This window comes from Gadus chalcogrammus, chromosome 13, assembly GCF_026213295.1.
Source record: "Gadus chalcogrammus isolate NIFS_2021 chromosome 13, NIFS_Gcha_1.0, whole genome shotgun sequence".
Classification (NCBI taxonomy): Eukaryota; Metazoa; Chordata; class Actinopteri; order Gadiformes; family Gadidae; genus Gadus; species Gadus chalcogrammus.
This window is the reverse complement of record NC_079424.1, coordinates 25,116,250-25,123,552: the sequence shown is the minus strand read 5'-3', so window position 1 is coordinate 25,123,552 and position 7,303 is coordinate 25,116,250. Positions and strand designations below refer to the sequence as shown.

The following is a 7,303-nucleotide window of genomic DNA, read 5'->3' as shown; positions in this document are numbered from 1 at the left end:
AGAACCTCCTCACCGTCATAACGGAGCACTTCGGGGCACCAGATTGCTTTAGAGCGGTACTGATCGCGTCGTGTGTCTTTCCAGTGTCAAATTGTTCACGAATAAAATCACCATACGGTTCAAGTGCGGCCATAACTAAGGCTAAATATAATTAGACAGTCTATTGCTGGTTTAGGTGGTTGGCTCTTTTTTCTTCGCTGCGTTCTGCCTTCTTGTGTAGCCCATAACTATAAATGTATCTATTTTTGTTTTTCTGTTTCGGGTTTAAAAAACATCACACAAAACTGCGCCTAATTTGGGTGCACATGCGCCTAGAATTCGGGGTAGTGCGACTGAAAATGTATCTGGTATCATTTTTTTTTTTTTTTACGGAGCAGTATATTCATAATATTAATGACCACGGATGAGGCAGTGAATGAAGTATTGATTAGACAGCGATTTATTAGATACCTAATAAACCGTTGGAACACGCAAGACCGGTAACAATAGCAACGCCGGTAAACAAACCCGTGAAGCCCAATCCAGGGGCCTGTACTACGAAGCTCGATTAGAGGGTTAGCAGGCACGTGCAGAGGGGGGGGCTATGGGTGCCCGAGCCCCTGCCCTTTTCCCTCTGAAGGACCAAAGTGCCCTTTTGAGTGGTCGTTTAAATTTTCAATGTTTTGTAAAATTACACATTAACATGTGAATCAATTATTCGAGTATAAAAATGTCTAAAAGTAATGATACAGAAGTAAAGTTTGTACTTTGTAGCCTCGTTTACCGGCGCTCAGTGCGCTGCTGCCGCTGGGTGACGTCATAGGCTATCAACGTGACCTTTCACAATTTGCCTGCCTGCAAGATGCGCTTGTTGTTTTAAGAGAAAGTACAACGCAGGGTAAGATCACTACAGAGTCAGACACAGACAGTTGTTTCCAAAACCATAAAGTTGATAATGCTAAATAAACTGTAACAGTTATCTCGTTTTGTAGTGTCATTTTGAAGTATAGGCCTATGTTTGCCAGCAAAAGCTTTTCAACTAGTATCGTTTTAACTGACCTGTGAAAGTGGCTACCACTCGGTTTATTTTCTATAGCCTACCAGCTAGCTATACAGCTAACCTATCTGGGAAACCTTTTGAAATTGCAAAGGAAAAGCATACATCGTTATATTTAATCTGTATACTCTGTAGTAACTACTTGGCCACATGCCATGGCCAAATCCGTTTCATGTCTACTCTGTCTCAGTGTCTCTGGCAGAACGGGGTGAAATTGGTTTTATATTCGACATTCGTCTATTTTCCGGGGTTGTATCTGTAATAGCGTCAAGTGCTTAGGGACCGTCAAAAAAGTGCAACGTCATTTTTTTAATTCTTAATAACTCACTTGAAATTATTCCTATCAACATCAAACCACTTCTGATGTGTTTATGTACTTGTTTTGTAGTCCCCACTACCCCTTGTTTTAAAGAAAAACTTTTAATTGTTTTTAAAAAATGCAAAAGTTTTCAGTGCATGTATTGCATCCATATTTAAGGCTTTATTTTTAATAGCTCACTTGTTCTTATAGATATCAACACCAAACCACTTCTGATGTGTTCATAAACTCATTGTGGAGTCAAGGCTTTTATTTTGTAATAGCTTAATTGTTTTTATAGATATCAACACCAAACCACTTCTGATGAGTTCATGAACAAACATGTGCCCTTTTTTGAATTTGAGCCCCTGCCCCTCAAAGGGTCTCTGCACGGCCCTGAGGGTTAGCAAGGTATGTTGAGCTGAAAGCCTGGGTTAGCTGTACCATGAAAGTCGATCTCTTTAAGCGTCGCTGTATCACCATGGTGACTTACGCTCGAAACCAAACCTGGTCGGGAGCAGCTTTTCAGCGAGTCTACCCGGAGATCGGCTACTTATATCGGCGTGCGCAGCTTCCTAGCCCCTCCTCCGATAATGGCGTCACCATTTGTGGGTGTTACCATGGACCTCGGCGCACTTATCGTACAGGCGTCTCTCTGGAGACAGAGGGTTTTTCGGGACGGAACCGATCCCTTGGCATTGTCTGACGACATTCTTTATGAGAGATACAGATTCGGCATTTATTTAAGGCATTTATTTAATGGTCAAAATATTATCATATCAGTGGCGTATTGCCCCCACCCCCCATCAACAACTCAGCGTAAGGCAGGCACGGTCCAACGCCCCCCCCGCCCCTCAACAACTCACAACTTGGGTGCACCATAAATACGTGCTAGTGCACCCAAGGAAAAAGTTAGTCTGGAGCCCTGCACAAAACACAGACACAAATAAAATGCAGTTTATTTGTTTATTCCTTTTGCCCTTTTTCCGATTCAAAACCAAATCAGAAAAACCAAAAAACGACTCTGTTAATTGTTTTTTCTGATTTTGCTTTGAATCTGAATATTCAAAGAACGAACCATACACAGATTAAAAATGGTCCGTGTATATTTTGGTAATTGGATTTTCCCTTTATGAATGGGAATTACAAAACAAAAAACGACTGGTTTATTTGATTTTCGTTTTGAAGCCCAAAACCAACAATTGAATTGCACAGCATTTTTCTTTCATTATCGTTTTTTAAATACACTTTACAAAATGAAATTCAAAGTCAACAGGAACGAAAAAACTGACCAAAAACAAGCATTATTCATATTCTCGCACCGGAAGCCGCTATTCAGACTGTAATAAAGCGCGAATAATGCGAGAATAATGTCTTTGGAGCCCTACTCAGATATTATTCTAGAATTGGCAAAACAAGGCCTGTCATCGTCAGAAATCTCTGCGCGCATTTCAGTGGAAAGCGGGGGTGGAAGAGGATTTTCTGATCGAAATGTGCGAAGATTCTGTGCTAAAAACGGCGCAAACTTGAGGGGGTTGCCCGAGGAACATCTGGAGTTGGAGGTGGCAAAAGCCATAGCCGAGGTATGAAAACTTCTTCTTTGATAGGCCTATGTGTGTGCATGTGCAAAGCAATTTATTTCGATTTTGGAATGGTAAAAACATAGGCCTATTTGTTGTTTTCTAGACGGGACCAACATTTGGTAGAAAAATGATGAAGGGGTACCTCGCCGTGAAAGGGGTACATGCTGCAGAGACACGTATAGGATCAGTGCTTAGAACTATACACCGACCTTACAATGAAGCAAGACGTCAGGTAGGCTATACAAATTCAAGATGTTTCAGGTAGCGGTGTGTCACTTATCTACTGTCGTACTTCAGTGCTAGCCTATAACCATCACAATTACTAACACATGCACTTGCTTTCAATGACGCTGATGAGAAATCAATTCATGGATCAGTGATTATAGTGTGCATAGCCCAAAAGTGTAAGGTCATCCTGCCTTGAGCCTGCCTCCCTCCAATGCAGCAACCCCACCCTGCCACCCAGTGGTCATATAATATCATTACATCCTCCTTTCTCTGAGGTGGGCCAATGGCCATAAAACTAGACATGGATGCTTAACATAAGTCCATTCCACACATCAATTAAACATATCATTACATCCTCCTCTCTGAAGGTTATTCAACAGTAAAATAGTCCATTGGCTAAAAAAAGAGTCCAAAGACTCCATTAGCCATATCCAGACTGAACCTGTAAGTTAAACAGCCAAGCATGAAACATTCAGAAAAACTTTTAACACACAGTAGTACTGACTCAAGTAAGGAAGTTGTAGGCGTACTGTGTCCGGATCTGTTGAGAATAGTGTAGAAGCCTACGTTTGTGGAATTGTCACATTATTTTTGTCTTCTTTTAGGGTTCTCGCAACCTCAACCCCATACCATACCAAGCAGACTACATGGGACAGAAGGTTCATATGGACCAGAATGAAAAGTTGGCAATGTTTGGGGTTACACATGTTGTAGCCATTGATGGCTATAGCAAAAAGATTGTTGGTCACTCCACCATGGCCATAAAAAATAACCTTGTCATCTATGAAGATGTTTTCAGGTAACAGCATGTAATGACATTTAACAGTATTCTATCATTTATGTGAGCCAAGCCGGATGCTGGCGAATATATCAATATGGTATCAAGATTGTGATATGCACTATCTAGACTATGTGATTTTGGATGTCCTACTAAGAAAAGCTGCGTAGTCCCCTATAACTGACACTCTTATACTGCCATTGGAAATAGTATCCGACATAGGCGAATGTGACAATATGCTGTCAGCTTAACAGTTACTTTATAACTGAATCATTTATATTTTAAAGAGAAGAACTGATTTTGAATGGTTAAATTTGAAAAGCTTTGCTCAAATTAAAACCACGTTTTTCATCCAATAGGCCTGCAATACTAGCTAATGGGATGTGGGACCAGGTCCGCGTGGATCATGGGAAGGAATTTTTTTTGACACTCTTCATTCAGGAGCTGCTATCATCTCATCGCTACGATCAGGAGAGAAGACCTTACTTGCAAACTCCATCCACAAGGGTACAGTTCAGTAGTTTCTATAGTTGCTTCACCAACACACACTGTGGCTATCCCTGTTGAAATTATTTGTTAATATTTTGTATTGTTTGTTATTTAGATACAGTAATTTGTTTTTAGCAGCATGCAGTCTTCTTTTTCAGAATTGCTATGCTTTCCAACTTGTATGATAAGCAGAACACTTTTCTGGCAAGTCTGCAGATTTGGTTGAGTTACTGAGAATTCTGCAAAATGTACTGTTAGATATTTTTTTCATTTGACCATTGGAATAAATTAATATGTTTTTGCCTCACATTCAGAATCACACAGTTGAACGAATCTGGCCGGAGATAAATAGTCGTGTCAACTACCCCCTGAAGAAAGCCCTTCTGCAGTTGGTGGACCAGGAATTACTAGACATGGATGACAGCCTTGTCAAATACTGTGTGTCCTGCCTGACTGGTCAGCTGTGCCAGATTGGTCTTACAAGAGTGGTAGAGTCTTGGAATGCTCATCGAATTCCAGGTAAAATAACCAGTATTGCAAACATTAAAATAATTACAACAGAATTAAAAACAGACACACATAAGTCTCAATGTCAACAGTATGTCTTTATTTTACAGGTAAAGGAACACCAAATGACTTGGCTGGCAGTGGGTGTCCCAAAAAAATCCCACAGGAACTGTTGCCTCACTCAGCTGAAGCAGCAGAACTCTACAGACAACAGCTGGGATCCTCCCTGACACCACAATCTACCTTTGGAGTAGATCAATTTTTAACAGAAGAAGACAAACTAATGGCTGAGAACCAGTTTGCAGAACAATATTCTGACATTTCTGAACTGATGTCTAGAGCTGTCAACAATGATTTCACACCATACAAAGAGGCGCTTCTCTTTCTCATTACCACAACTCGGCGCAATGTGTAAAAAAAATTGTTGGCACTTGTAAAGCATGTAAGAAGAACGTAAATGAGTGGAACTGGTGGCAGTGGGCGTTTGAACTCTGACCCAATTTAAAAATAAATAAAACAAAAACAAAAAACACTCTGTTACCTGCCTGTTTGTGAGTAAACAAATACATATTATTCCTCTTCAAAAAGAGACCTCAGGACAGACAGTGCCTCTGATAGGCCCTTAACCTCAAACATGCTGTTTCCTTCAACACTTCCCCTACATTTTGCACAGGTGTCTGAGCTCCTAAGCCACTCCTCCACACAAGTTTTGCAGCCAATGAGGTTTTGGCAACACTGCGTGAAGAGTGGCTCTGTCATCAACTCTAAAACACCAAATGAGAAAAACGAGTCAATTTATGCTTGTGTGTCCTCAGTTAAATGTTCTTGGTGTATTGGATGAGCATTATGTAACACAACTTTGTTAATTATAAAAATATCTGTTACTGTATATCACAAAAAATAAAGTGGCTGGCACACAGCAGACCTTAGTTAGATAATATAAAACATGTGTTTATTTGTAACTCTGAAATTGTGGCACACACCATATAAAGTAGATCCTTTGGATACTTACTCAAGCAAAAAGCACAGGAGAACCCGTGCTTAATGGCCTGTAGCTGTGAATGAGTCAGGGTCAGTCTTTGAACTGCAGCCAGACTGGTGAGCTCCCTGATTGCTAAAGTGACATCCGGGAGACTCTGAGATGCAAGAACCAGCTCTTCAATTTTGTCTGTGACCTCTGCAATGCCTCCAACCTCTTCATTTTTCCAGCTGTTTCACAGAGGATAGAACAAAACATAGAGGTTAGATATGTACTTGATGTGGTGAGCAGGATTGGTGATGGTGGGGTAGAAGCTTAACCTTTGCAAAAAAAAAAAAAAGTAGGCCTATTTGATTTATAAATGTAGAGCTGCCATTTAGGAAATGTATTTGACAGGATTTCATACTTTAAGGGCAAGTTGGTTTCTTAGTGGCAGACAGGGTATAAGGGAATGCTAACCCAATGTATGGTGTGGCCTATACAGAGATGGCAATGGCAAAATTGTCTGAAAAGTCAAGTAAAGATTAATCTAACAGAAAATAAAATAAAAAAAAGAGCACATTTCAGTGTAAATGAGCCTACCTCATTCTCCTCCTTTTGGTGCCCTGCAGCTCTGTAAAGTCCTTTTCTGGAACAGCAAGAATCTTTCGGTAACCCTTCCTTTTACAGTCCCCTAATTACTAGGTATTTACCCGGTACATACATGGTAAATTATAGTGTATTACTGGGTAATTACCACTGGTAATAAGAAGGTAAATACAGAGGTAGTTACCCGGTAAATCATAGTGTATTACTGGGTAATTAGAAGGTAAATACAGAGGTAGTTACCCGGTAAATCATAGTGTATTACTGGGTAATTACCACTGGTAATAAGAAGGTAAATACAGAGGAATTACAGCTGATGTACCAAGTAAAACCTCCACTATTGCCCATCAACTCAACTAAGTAGCGTGTAGTTGTAACTGTTTTAGGTTGGTAATAACTCCGATATTGTGTACTTCCTAGGAAATTAGGCAACCAATTCTTAGAAACACCTATTATCCAAGGTTTATGTTGGTAACAGACCAAATTTAATGATGTATCTAGAAATTAGCATAGTACTTTCCAATAAAATACTTTTTCTTAGTTATTATTCATAGCTACACCCATTTAGAAAGGGTTTATTCAGTTTACCACTATGGAATTACTTACCTGGTAACAACCTCTGCAGGAAGTTTTCCTCTGGTGTCATGGTACATCTTCTTAAATACTGGGTACAAAGCCGTTTGTTTCCATGGTATTACCAGGTTCTTACCATATCATTTATAATAGATACATTCCATTGTCCATGCAGTCAACACAAACTTGTACCATGTACGTTCTGCGACGTTACCAAGTAAAACACGACAATTTACCCAGTAAGTAA

At 40.0% G+C, this 7,303-nt stretch overlaps 1 long non-coding RNA gene across 1 annotated transcript; it reads left to right on the top strand.

Moving 5' to 3' along the window:
- The first annotated feature begins 2,422 nt into the window (after nt 1-2,422).
- Nucleotides 2,423-6,559, top strand: LOC130401543 (uncharacterized). The gene is made up of 3 exons (XR_008903853.1): nt 2,423-4,430; nt 4,727-4,931; nt 5,030-6,559. It is a non-coding gene; the product is annotated as an uncharacterized LOC130401543 (long non-coding RNA).
- The last annotated feature ends 744 nt before the right edge of the window (nt 6,560-7,303 follow it).